Consider the following 13,936-nt stretch of genomic DNA (forward strand, 5'->3'; position numbering starts at 1 on the left):
TCGGGACTTTCGGTCGTTGGTAAAATCGTTAACTATATCGCATCCTGAGAAATTTTCTGTAATGTGTACCCAGCTTTATAGATAACGTATTTCATGATTTGTGTAATAAAATAAGAAGCATCTCAAATGCGCATGGGCAGCACGGTTGCTTAGTGGTTAGCACTTCTGCCTCACAGCGCTGGGGTCATGAGTTCAATTCCCGACCATGGCCTTATCTGTGTGGAGTTTGTATGTTCTTCCCGTGTTTGCGTGGGTTTCCTCCGGGTGCTCCGGTTTCCTCCCACACTACAAAAACATACTGGTAGGTTAATTGGGTGCTATCAAAATTGACCCTAGTCTCTCTCAGTCTGTGTGTGTGTGTGTATATTAGGGATTTTAGACTGTAAGCTCCAATGGGGCAGGGACTGATGTGAGTTCTCTGTACAGTGCTGCGGAATCAGTGGCGCTATATAAATAAATGGTGATGATGATGATGGGTGTGAATAAAATAGACCCTAATACAAATTAGGGTGAGTTTAACTAGTATTGCGACCCTATATCATTATATTGCCATACATAGTAACTTCTAATATCCTGATCATTTACAGCAGTTTTCATTATCCTATATGTAACGGACCTGAGTTAAACGTAAAAATGTGGACTTTTGCGAACACGTAAAATAAATGCAACGCTAAATGAAATGTATAGATTGTCCTGCGCAAAAACTTGCGCCAGGCATGTGGAACGCACAGAGCTATGTGTAACCCAAAACAAGAGAGCATCTCTTAGGGGTGTGGTTTGTATGGTGAGGAAGAGAATTAATTTACAGTGCGCTGTCTATACTCAAAGCACAGGCCACACCCATCCGTGTTCCGTGTTCCGTTATGGAATGCCCAATACATTTTGGAATGTGTCATCAATTTCCATTGTATAACAGTCACTTATGGAAGAGAACAAACAGTTCAAGTGACATACTCACAACCAGGCAAAATACACCTAATAATACAAGATGACCAAGTAACAAAGCAACATTTGAGACAAAAAGTCAGGAAACTTTTATGATGTGCGAATAAAAACACATTTTGCATACCGTACCAAAACGTGTGATAACACCAACTAAGCCATGCAAGGATGTTTTTTTCACACCTATAGCGTATAGATGTTTGATAGCCAGAAAATAAGGAAGAGGCAAGTTTTGCAAGAAGGGGGGGGGGGAAACAAAAAAAAAAGAGGACACAGGAAAGGATTCGTTGATTGAATGTGCGTCAGAAAGAAAAGATAGCGACTGCATCATAAAAACTCTTTATGGCCATTAAGAAGCTGTGGGGCAGTTAGCAGTAGTCAGGGAACATCTAGGGACTCGTGATTAATAACAAGAAAGGATATGCAGGCATTTAACTGTGACACTGGGAGGGAAGGAGACAATCCATACAAAAAGAGACAGTATTTCCCAGCTGGCAGAACTCACACCTGACCTTTACCCCAAGAAGCCAAACACTTCAACATATGTCACAAACCTCCTCCAGGTATTACAAAGCGCTTTTTTTATATATATATATATATATATATATATATATATATATATATATATATATATATATATATATATATATATATATATATATATATATATATATATATAAAAAAAATGACACACACCAAGATAGATAAATAGATAGAGATATAGATGTATAGAGAGCCTGCTTGTTTTAACTGCAATGGTAGTTGAAATTAAAAATACACAATCCGTGCATAGCTGTCCTGTCTATGTCTATGCTGCTTGTCAGGTTTAGGTGATAAAGGGAGACCCCCAATTTGCTAAACAACGGGGTTTCCACTAACAAACTTTTTTTTTTTTCTTTTTAAACAAAAAAAAAACACTTCACCACACTAGAAATTTGGAGGTGTCCCAAAGGACCTCCATGATTTGCCCCTGTAGAAGAAAAAGTACAGACCCAGTGACTTGAGATGACAGCCAGCTTCTGATTGGATGGCTAAGCAATCATCCAATCACCAGCTAGCTGTCATCTAAAGGCAGGGTGTCAGATTCCTTCCTCCACACAGTAGCCGACCAGCACACACTACTTTTAAATAAGATAGCTTTGCAAAAAAAAAAAAAAAAATACTCTGTATTTATTTCAAAATACATAAGTGACTTTCATATGCCACATAATGTTTCATTAAATACAATAAAAAACGATTAAGTATTATTCAAGAATAAATTTAACACATACATGGGCTGGAAAAAAAAGAGGATAATCTCTGTGATTTATCTGTGCCCTTGGGATACCGAGAAATGCGTTTTTGTACAATATATACGTCCATACATACAAACACACACAGACACACACATTTATTATGAAGCCCCTCAGCTTCCACCTCCCTGGGTTGCAAGAGGAGGTCAGAACAGCTGCATCCCCAGCTGTGACATCTGGAGCTGGGCTGAAATGGAAAGGTTCCCCAGTCAGGGCTCGTCAGGCTTTAATTGATCCCAGCGCTGCGCGTCCCTCATCGGCAGCAAGCTGTGAAGAGCGTGCGGAAGCAGGGAAAAGAAAAATAACAAGCAAAGCACTGCTCCCAAGGTTAACTCCTGCGCTGCCACCACTGTATGCAGTGGGACTGAAGATTCTACCTAAGTGCAGGGTACTTCAGACCACAGGTCATTCTTGGATAGTCCAGGTCAACAGGTCATTCTTTAGTTAGTTATTACTAATGCAATATATGCAACACAGTACTGTGATATTTGTGAAGGTTTCTAGAATGTTGCCCCAAATTCATCATCATCATCTATTTATATAGCGCTACTAATTCCACAGCGCTGTACAGAGAACTCACTCACATCAGTCCTTGCCCCATTGGAGCTTACAGTCTAAATTCCCTAATACACACACATAGACAGACAGAGAGAGAGAGCGAGAGAGAGACTAGGGTCAATTTGAAAGCAGCCAGTTAACCTACTAATATGTTTTTGGAATGTGGGAGGAAACCCACGCAAACACGGGGAGAACATAAAAACTCCACACAGATAAGGCCATGGTCGGGAATCGAACTTATGACTCTAGTGCTGTGAGGCAGAACTGCTAACCACTAAGCCACCGTTGCAACAATTGTGACAAATTTTCTAAAATGTTGCACGCGGCTTGCAGAATATGGCGCACAGCAATAGGCATTTTACTTTCTGAATTACTTAGCTGTACCCACATTAGATCTGCAAACCCACTCTCAAAAAGGAAAAGAAAATCTTTTAACATACTGTCAAAACAAATACCAATTTATAATTATATAGAACCAACGTTTTTATCTGAGGAAAAAAACCAAAAGCCTTTTGGACCTGTTACCGAAAGCAACGCATGAAGCATTGTAGATATGTGGCAATTACCTCCCAAAATTCCTATTGCATCATTTCCAACTTTTTGGAACCCTGACACTTTTATACGTGAGATCGGGGCGTCTACAAGGATATTAGTCTGAGGAAACTTATGGTAAAATTGACACCATCTGAAATGAAAGATGGAGTTTATCAATCAGCCTTGGAATAGAGAACTAGATGGGGCCCAGCTAGTCTCTATATAGTCTATAAAATCCCCCAAAAAACAATATGGTTCAGTATGAGTTAACATTAGCTTTCCAGTATGGCCGGGGGTGTAGACACCATCTACCTAAAAAAAAAAAAAAAAAAAGTCACACAATCCACAAATAAGCTCATATGCCCTGGAGGCAGGTACCAAACCAGCATCTGCAAAACAGCCAGCACAATAGCAATGGAAATATGTCTGACCTGACCTGCGTCTATATGTCACAAAACTAGAAGCCAGAAGGGACATGGACAGTAATAGTGGCTGACGGGTGGCCTGATGAGCATCTATACCTAGTACTGTTAGGCCTCAGTGGACTAATTGACGTTTAACTAAAGGAGGTATACAAATTGAGGTGTCGCCCATAGTGCAATCTTTGATATTATTTTCTAGAATGTGCTATATAAATCAGAGGTGAGTCGCATGTGGCCCGCCACGCCTCCGCTTCCTTTGTGCTCTCCCTCCTTCCTCCTCTGCGTCAACATTGGAGGCTCATGAGTCCCTCCAGCTGCTAATGTTACCTATTACCTATCACTGATGTAAATGATAACTAGAATCTGATTGGTTGATATGGACAATACCTCAGTTTTTTCTTTTTGAAATGTTTGATAAATCTCCCCCAAATGTCTCTCTTATGGTGTAAAAAGAACACAATTGTTCTCTTTTAATTCCTAGTAAATTATTATATTATTGTATCTCCATGAGTATTGGATAAGCTCACAATGGCTGCTTCTGCTGTGTGCCAACAACAAGCACTTTGTGACATCAAGAAAAGACGTGGAAAAACCAGGAGCAGAATAACATGTCCTGCTCCGCAAAATGTGTCATATTTGGAGATACTCCGACAATATCTTTCGCACACTGTATGATGCACAGTAATAGACTGCTATCAGACTCCTGGGAATTATGGGAAACTCATTGCAGGCGAAGGGAGCACATGACTGGACCTGAGGTAGGATTAGCCAATCACATGCCGCCTTCCTTACAGTTCAGGCTGCCTCCTTTCAAAATCTAATACCTGTCAAAAAAATATAAAAATAAATCAGGGAATATGCTTGGAAAAACCCTTTAACTTTAAAAAAAAGACACACCAGGGTTTATATTTACTAAACTGCCAGGTTTGAGAAAGTGGAGATGTTGCCTATAGCAACCAATCAGATTATAGCTGTCATTTATTTAGTACATTCTACAAAATGACAGCTAGAATCTGATTGGTTGCTATAGGCAACATCTCCACTTTTTCATACCCGCAGTTTAGTATACCCCCATGGCTTTCTAGAAAATGAATGATGGCCTATGAACACAGCATGTGCTCCTCTATCTCTGTCATCCATTTTATAATAAGCCCCGTGTATATAGAGTATCCTTTTTCCATAGGGATCAGTCATCCCAATGCTTAGCACAGAAGTCCGCTGACCAAGGGTTGTTAAGTAGCATTTCACCATTGTACCCACTAGCTTATAGTGCTTTATGAATGAGAAAAATATTTTGGGCTGCTAGTCTTCCTGCACTGCAGGGGTTAATAGTGCTGGTAACTGTTTGTACTTCTGGAGATTGTGAGAGGTCCCCTGCATTTACTTAGAAAATGCTGCCCTGGGGTGAGATTAAAAGAAAAAGCCCCTGTGCAGCCCACTTCTGGGAGACCAGAGACCGTAACCTTTTCCATATGTGACGGAAATCCTGCCATCCAGACTCCCGATCCCTCCGCCACCCCTGTATCATAACCCACCCTGTGCTTTCTCTCCCAGATAATAAATAATGCTTTCCTCCTTGTAAAAGTCACCGCTAAGTATTTTCATAGGACATAAAAACGAGGAGATATTGGTTTTCACCATGTGGTATTCTGAAACAACTCAGAAATGAATATCTGTACTGATCTGAGGGTCTTGATAAAAGAAAGTCAAGGTTTGCTTAATTTTAACCAGATTGGTACTTTCATGCTACCACAAAATAGATATGTCTCATGGTTACAGCAGAGACGTGTTCCTAAATAGGTTTTTTTCTCTCACAAATAATACTAAAAGTTCCCAACAGCACTCCTCCTCCAATTCTGCGTGAGGAAACCAATAGTTCTGTCTCATACAACACAATGCCATCAACTTATGCAGTCATTATGATTGAAGGGTGCACAACAAAAAGTCAAGCACATAGGGGCCTATTTATTAGAGATAAATACCCCGTGAACTGGTTTTGGATCTGGATTAGCTTCGTGTTTTGGTTTTGGCAAAACCGCCCTCGTGTGTTTTGGTTTTGGATTTTTTAGAAAAAATCCTAAAATATGCTAAAATCCCATCATTTTGCTCTTTTTTGTTCCTACATTATTATTAACCTCAATAACACTAATTTCAAGTCAACTGCAGTCAATTTTGACCACCTCACAGATCACAATATTATTTTCATACACTTTCAGACAAATACTGCAGCGACCTGGCTGGATGGGCAGCACAGTGGCCTAGTGGTTAGCACTTCGGCCTCACAGCACTGGGGTCATGAGTTCGATTCCCGACCATGGCCTTATCTGTGTGTGAGTTTGCATGTTCTCCCTGTGTTTGCGTGGGTTTCCTCCGGGTGCTCCGGTTTCCTCCCACAATCCAAAAAAAAACATACTGGTAGGTTAATTGGCTGCTATCAAAAATTGACCCTAGTCTGTCTGTCTCCCTGTCTGTCTGTGTCTGTGTGTGAGTGTGTGTCTATATTAGGGAATTTAGACTGTAAGCTCCAACGGGGCAGGGACTGATGTGAATGAGTTCTCTGTACAGCGCTGCGGAATTAGTGGCGCTATATAAATAAATGATGATGATGATGATGATGATGATGGTAAGCGACAGAGCAATGACACAAACACACAGCAGTCCCTAGCACATCTAGGACACATTGGCACACAGCAGTGGCAGAAAAGAAAAATGGTGCAAGATGGAATTGTCCTTGGTCCCACCCTCGCTCCCACCCAGCATTATGTTGGATCTTAAAAAGGAATCCAAAAATCGTGAAAAAGTACCGAGCCAGCTCGGTACTCGGAGCTGCTAAAATCAGGTATGTTCGGTTCTCGGGGAACAGAGCCTGAGCATCTCTACTATTTATGAAACAAAATAGTCTGTTCAATCCCCGAAAACGTTTCCTTATTTACGATCATCACTGCATCGCAGCAGATATCATAGATATCTGCTGCTTTACATCTCTTATCGTTTTTCTGAGCACTCCCCATAACAGTGTATGGGGAGTACTCAGTAACGCCATTTAACAAGCTCAAGCTGGCGTACATTAACGTAATTGAAAAAAGTTTCACTGCCGACAGCTCTGCTCAGAAGAGCAGAGCAGCGCAGCGCATGTGTGGAGGGATCATGTGATCCCTCCCTGTCACATGCTAATTTTTCTTTCTTCGCTGTGCACTAGGCTGCTCTGTGCGCCTGTGCGATTTTTGTGGTCGGCGCATGCGCAGAATGATTAAAAAGACGACGAAGAACATCACTGAAGGACCGCAGGAGAAAAAGAAGTGTCAGGTAAGTGGTACACTTCACAGGAACAGACGTTTTTCGGAACGGCTGTTCCTGTGTTGTTTTTTTAGTAAATATGAGATAACTTTCAATCCTCATCTATGCGATAAGGATTGAAAAGTATCTTTCATATTAAGCGCTCCCTTCGTAAATAGACCCCATGACCACACATGCTTTCTAAAAACCACGCCAGGAAAGCCCGGTCTTATCCATGCTAACAAATTGACCCTAGTCTGTGTGTCTGTCTGTGTGTTAGGGTATGTAAGCCCCAATGGGGCAGGGACTGATGTGCATGAGTTCTCTGTACAGCGCTGCGGAATCAGTGGCGCTATATAAATAAATGATGATGATCTATCAAAACGGTATCTATTTAGTTAAAGTAATAAGTTATAAATCTCCACAGCAGAAATAGCTCTGCAATAAATCACAAGGCATTAAAATAGTTTATGTGAACCACTACATTGCAAAAGTGACTGTCATGATTTCAGTACCTGTCAGTTTCACACCATTTATTTCCCCGTAGCAGGTTTTCCTGAGGACTCTGCTGAGGGCAGGAACTTGCAGCCTCCCTGGCTGCAGAGATTTCAGGAGACTGACCTGACAGCCTGTGGAGCCTGCAGGCCCCACTCATACGCAGGAGAGTGTGCTCCGGTAAGGAGGGGGACCGCTCACACAAGCACCTTGTTGCTCCACTATGATCAAACACCTCAATGCCACACTGCCAGCATCTCCTTGGTCTGTTAGCCATTGGGAGGATTATTGGCTCAGAAGTCAAAAAAATCTGCTACAATCCAGATAGGAGAATCTGTGATAACTATTTTTGTCCAATCTAAATATTCAAGAATGATTCTAAATGGAATGTAGCATGAGCTCAGTATGACCACTGGAGCACACACCGACCAATCAGAAGCAGATGAGATGACATCATTGACTGAGTCATTGATTGATCTGCACGTACTTACTGTGAGTAGATTCTGAGGGCTGTCCAATACCAACTGTGACAAGGACCTGTTTACTATCGGCCCATGTACTGCATTATACATGCAGCTGGCTGGACAGACTATAGGGGTTGTGGGGTCATTTTCCATTTTCTTATTTTTAATTGTTGTTTTTTTGGGTGTTGTTTTTCCATCCCTGTAAATGTCACCTCTTTGCCCCTTTAACTTATTTACAAGTTTACATATGCCCAGGGGCACACTAATAGAAGTTACTGGAAAGTTATATAATCTGTTAAGCCTTAAAGTGGACAGAAATCTATATGAAAGCCTGTTGATCAACAAACTAAATAGGGCAGCACTTTGGCACAGGGGTTAGTATTCTGCCTTAAAGCGCTGGGGTCATGGATTCGATGCCCACCATGTTCTCCCCACGTTTGAGGGCATGGGTTTCCTCTTGGTACTCAGGTTTCCTCTCGCACAGTCCAAAATCATATTGGTTTGTTGATTGGCTTCTGACAAAAACAGACCCTAGTGCAGCCCTTGGCCAACCTGCGGATCTCCAGGTGTTGTGAAACTACGAGCCCCAGCATGCTTTGCTGATAGCTGGAAAGACTCAGATTGGCCAGGCATGCCCTAGTGTGTGTTGCAGGGAATTTAGACTGTTAGCTCTAAAGGGGCAGGGACTGATGTCAAGTATGCCATAGAATAGCAGGTGAGTACACCCAAGACGGCTGCAGAGGGTGCAACAATGTAAAGTGCTTTGAGTCGTATTGGGAAAGAGGCACTAAATAAAGAATTACAATTATTACTTAGTGTCTCTGAAACAACTGCTGCATCTATACTAACATAAGTCAGTTGAGATATCGTTCCATCACTGTTGCCAGCTGACATGTTTAAATCCTGCTTAGGAGGGTGGCACCTCTCTACCTTGCAACGCTCAGTATATTAAGTTACAAGAGCCTGTTGCATGATTGAAAGTACAGTAACCTTAGTTGCAGTACATATATTTTATACAATAGACAAGAGTATGGACTTACTTGGTTAAATATGATGTAATATTAGAGGGCAAATACGTCACTTTTTCCTTGTGTATCATAAGGGTTATATAGACCCATATAGAATTGATCCGCTACCTTTAATGACCAGTCTGAACCTGGTACCATCACTGTGAAAAGGTCATTAACAAAATCATGTTAATTACCTTTTTCAATTCTCTTCCCAGCTATAGTGATTGGCACCAGGCACTGGTCATTAAAGGTGCCAGAGGATCAATGCTAATTATTCCCGTACAGATCCTTCTATTTTTAATTAGTAATTAACCTGACATTGTGGGATACGTTGGTCCTTTGTTTACAAAGGATAATAATGTAGATAAGATTGGTCAACCTTTATCATCAAGAAATGCCAGACATACAATCCAGAATGAGGTACAGCATTTGGCCCAATAACTAAGTCGGCCACACAATTAATACAGTATCGCAGAGATGTGTTGATCTAAAACAATTGCGATGCCGAAAATAAAATTAGTGAAATCAATAAAATCCTTATCAGGCATGTTGGTGAATGTGTCCGGCAAATGGGCGCTATCAACCTGGGTGTGCGGTGTGATCTGGAAAGAGCCTGAGCATACAATTAGCAGAAAACTATAACTTTGTATACTTTTATATTTTGTACCAGAGAATTTATTGCCAGGTCTTGAACATGGGGCTGTTATAGTCCTTTTAAAAATAAATACCTTAAAACAGATTGTGCCCTTTAAATAAGATAAGTATATAGAGCAGTGTTGGCTAACCTGTGACACTCCAGGTGTTGTGAAACTACAAGTCCCAGCATACCCTTCCAGCAATAAGCTGCTATATATTGGCCAAGCATGCTGGGACTTGTAGTTTTACAACACCTGGAGTGTCACAAGTTAGCCGACACTGATATAGAGTGTGCTCAATGACCTACATGTATTTTTCCTACCTCAAAATCAACATATAAAACACATATAAACGTATCCAATGTTATATAATGATTTAACACTGCCATTTATAGCTCTTGTCTGAAGTTTATAAATGTCATAATTTCATCTAAGTCGTTGCCTCCCTCCTCCATTCCTGCCCTTTTCCCTATCTCCTGTAAAAGGATCGAAATCATGCCTGACTCACCTGGGGGATTATCCTACAAATTACATTATTTTATTTGGTCAACTGGAAGACAAATTGATTTTCTTGGGCAAATAATGAACATTTATGGTTATTTTCCCAGCAGGCCGCTTTGTTTTTCTGTGCGATGGAAGTCAGTGAGAGATGTCATGACCTTATCATTTGTCCTCTTTCCTAGTGCCTGATGATGGGTGGATTTAAAATGAAGGCTCCGTTCAGGGCTATACCACAAATAGCTCTGCGAGTCCTACCTTAGAGAACCAGGCAACACAAAATGCAAATGTATCCAATGATAAAATCCATCTTCAAATATTTAAAATATATAAAGGGTATGGAATCTTTTAAATGCGTATATGTAAATCAGCTAGCTGAGTGCAAGTCGTTGGATGCCTAATGTTCCGTAGGACAATTTATAGTATAGCCTACAGAATCCATCAACACAAACAGGACTTCCTGTTTTAAGAGTACAGGATGCTTGATGTGCATAGAGAAAAATGCTCCCTCACTGACCACTGAACATCTGAGGTTCAACCTCCTGAAACCTTTACAACCTGTCAAAGTAAAGAGTATGTAAAATAAAATACGTTCTTAATTATCTACGGGGCACCCAAATGAGAGTGTCCTACCATCCAAGGCTGAGAATCTCAAAAAAACCTCAAAAATCAGCTTTTGGTGTATCCAGAAAAAGACTCGCGCATTGGACTCATGGTCATTCCTCAGACAAGGGGTCCCCAGACTTAAAATGATCTGCGGATGCCACATCATGTACCCTGATGTCTGGTCCCACTAACCTCTGACCTGTTGTAAACATTATTGAAGACGACACTACAGTGATGACAAATGCACCTCTTGTCTGTTACTGGGGAGATCTTAAACCAGTGACAAGTACAGTGCTTGTATTATGTTCGCGAAGGGCCTCAGACAGACACTGAAAGCAGACAAAACAAAAAGCTCCATTTATGAGATCATTTATACTAGTTGTATTTTGTCACAGGAAAGAACCTACCAGGCTTCGCCAATTCATCAGTTCTTATAGGGGCACTTATTTAACACCTTCCAGGATGAGACAAGTCGGAATCTGTACCTGCAGTGAGCCACACAATGGCACTATTTTGAACAAATTACCATATATCACTGCTAAATAGTTAACACCAAAGAGAACAAGACACTTGGTTTAGCATATGAAAGTATAAGGCAATGTGTCACGACTGAGTATAGCGTACCTGCTATCGTTGGCACTACTCGGAGGAAGGTGCGGAGTCTAACGTGCCCCTGGTGTTCACCAGGTACCCCCGCAAGGAGGTATGGACTCAGCTGCAGGAAACACGCAGGTCGCGGTCCTTCCACGAGTCAGACAGCGAAGCACGAGAGAAATGTCAGACAGGCCGGTTCAGCAATGGTGTGGGCAATGCAGATACACAAGAGAATCCGAAGGGGTGGTGAGTCAAGCCGGGTCGGTAACGTTCTGGCAGCGAGGTACAAAAGGGGAGATCCAAAAGGGTAGTCAGACAATCCGGGTCATGAGGGTCACAGGCAAACGACAATAATCAGCAGGCAAAAGGTCAGGAGATAGGTAATCACAGGAATACACTGGAAACGCTGGATGGAGGACCTGAAACTCTGGCACAGGAGGTGGGATCCAGAGAGGCTTAAATAGTGCTGCTAGCCAATGAGCCTCAGCACCTGTAGTGCTGTCATCCCTAGCGCTGGTCATACATTAGCGCCGTAGCGCTACCTACATGCAGCATCCCGTTGCCTGGCAACAGGAAAGCTTTCTAACCTGTAGCAGGGCGGCCGAGCGGAGGCGGAAGTGACGTGTCTGGTTGCCTAGCAATGCGGAAGGACAGGCAGCCGCTGAGCGGCGCCTGACACAATGATAGGCTTGATTGCTAGGAGATGATTCATTTAACCCCGCCCCCTCCAAACCTGCCATTTATTTTCATATCACAGTGACCTAGGCTGAACTAATAAAAACACCTTTCTTATCAAATTATTAATTCAGCCCAGTCCACTGCAATAGGTATATTAGTGGGAAGATTGGGTGCAGAGTATTATCTACCAGGTGTAAGGGGTTATGTCGGACAGTGATCCTGATCGGAATTCCACCTTGACCTCTGGTTTCAAACGAAGCGATATGAAAATGGGAGGGACATGGTTGAGATCTGGAGAGCCAAATAGGATCTTCTCTTGTCTGAAACACGTTAACAGTCCACTAGTGCAGGTAATAAGGTCCGCAGAAGACCAATCTGTGGATCATTATTGCCTTTGATAAAAGTTACACCTTAGAGTGATAAATTTAAGAGAGAAAGCAGCTTCCAGCGCAGAAAGGAGGACTCCGAGAGAGAGAGAAGGACATTTTATTTTCTGCTAATGAGGCAATGACTTTTGAGAGGGCCTGGGGCAAATTGTGAAGGTCACTCCAGCAGGAACAGGAATGAATTGGGCCATCTCAGCGCTGACAAATAGGGATTCTATTTATGCCACAAGTCAGGGGTTTGGGGGGTTTTTTTTCCCTCTCACCGGTGTTTGCAAATTGCGATCTGACGTCCTATAGCCTTCTGTGTCTGTTGTGACTAATCGCTCCAGAAGTGGCTCAGTATGTCACCCCAGCTCATTATCATGGCATAATTAGCGAACACAGCATCAGCTCTGTGTTCAAATCCAATTCTCTGGCACTGAATGAGTTACAGGATGCAGAAAATACCCTTTGCATGGAAAAAAAAAAAAAAAAAAAAAAAGCAGATGTTCACAAACAAAGAATGTGGTTAGCACCTCCTCTGTACCTGTGGTATTTCCCTGCTCACAGAAGCCCACTCCTGTCAGCGATGTATATCAGGGTATATATATATGAACGTGTAAAGTCAGGATAGCTTCTCAGACAAGTAGGTTTAGGCAAATGAGAATGCAGGGGAGGCAGATAGCTGGGCCCAGGGGATTCCCTGACACCATTTCTGCTGGGTGACACGAATTTAACCACAACGTTAGTCTGCAGAACAATATTTTGAAGTTACCGTTAGATCGGAAAAAGGTGTTGCATCGTCAGGCCCACTCTAGGGAGCGTCTTACAAATATGACAGCCCCTAATACTGCGGACATACATTTTCCACAGACGGGAGAAGACAGGTGTGTAAAGTATACTGCCGTTGCACTGAAGGTGTAAAGCCTTCTCAGTTTACCACGCTGTCCTATTATTCTATAACCACAGCTACCCACCAGAATAGTTGACAGACTAAGGGGTAGATTTATCAAACCTTCTAAAAAGGAAAGGTGGAAGTGTTCCTTATAGTAACCAATCAGATGCTAGCTTTCATACTCTAGAATGCACTAGATAAATGATAGCTAGAAGCTGATTGGTTGCTATAGGTAACACTTCCAACTTTTCCTTTTTAGAACGTTTAATAAATCTACCCCTTAATCTGTCAATGATTTTTGTTTTTCATTAGCTGGGACATGTGCACCCGGAACAATCATCCTAGAGACTATAAAAAATGTGCTTCTGTGGTAAATGATGCTTTTGGGAGAAAAAAATCCAGTCTGCCCGATGCCCACTTTGGCCCGTGTGAGCCCTCAAGGGACCTCAAGTGGAATTTGGAAATCTCAGCTCATTATTAAGATGCCAAAGGCAAAGGGTTCAAATCTGATGTGCAGCCAAGAGTTCGATTCAGTTTTATTACCTAAGAATGTATCATGTTTCAGGCCAGACAATGTGACATTTAGACATTAGCAGGGAGGAGACAATGCCCAGGGAGGACAATGGCACATTACTTGCATTGAAAGGTTTTCCTGGCCCAGGGGAAAGCAGA

At 42.0% G+C, this 13,936-nt stretch overlaps 1 protein-coding gene across 8 annotated transcripts in view; it reads right to left on the reverse strand.

Annotated features, from left to right (window-relative positions):
• Positions 1–13,936, reverse strand: part of SAMD11 (sterile alpha motif domain containing 11) — a 133,863-nt gene that overhangs the window by 88,816 nt on the left and 31,111 nt on the right. The gene's annotated exons all lie outside the window — the stretch shown is intronic.

Source organism: Mixophyes fleayi, chromosome 11, assembly GCF_038048845.1.
Source record: "Mixophyes fleayi isolate aMixFle1 chromosome 11, aMixFle1.hap1, whole genome shotgun sequence".
Lineage (NCBI taxonomy): Eukaryota > Metazoa > Chordata > Amphibia > Anura > Limnodynastidae > Mixophyes > Mixophyes fleayi.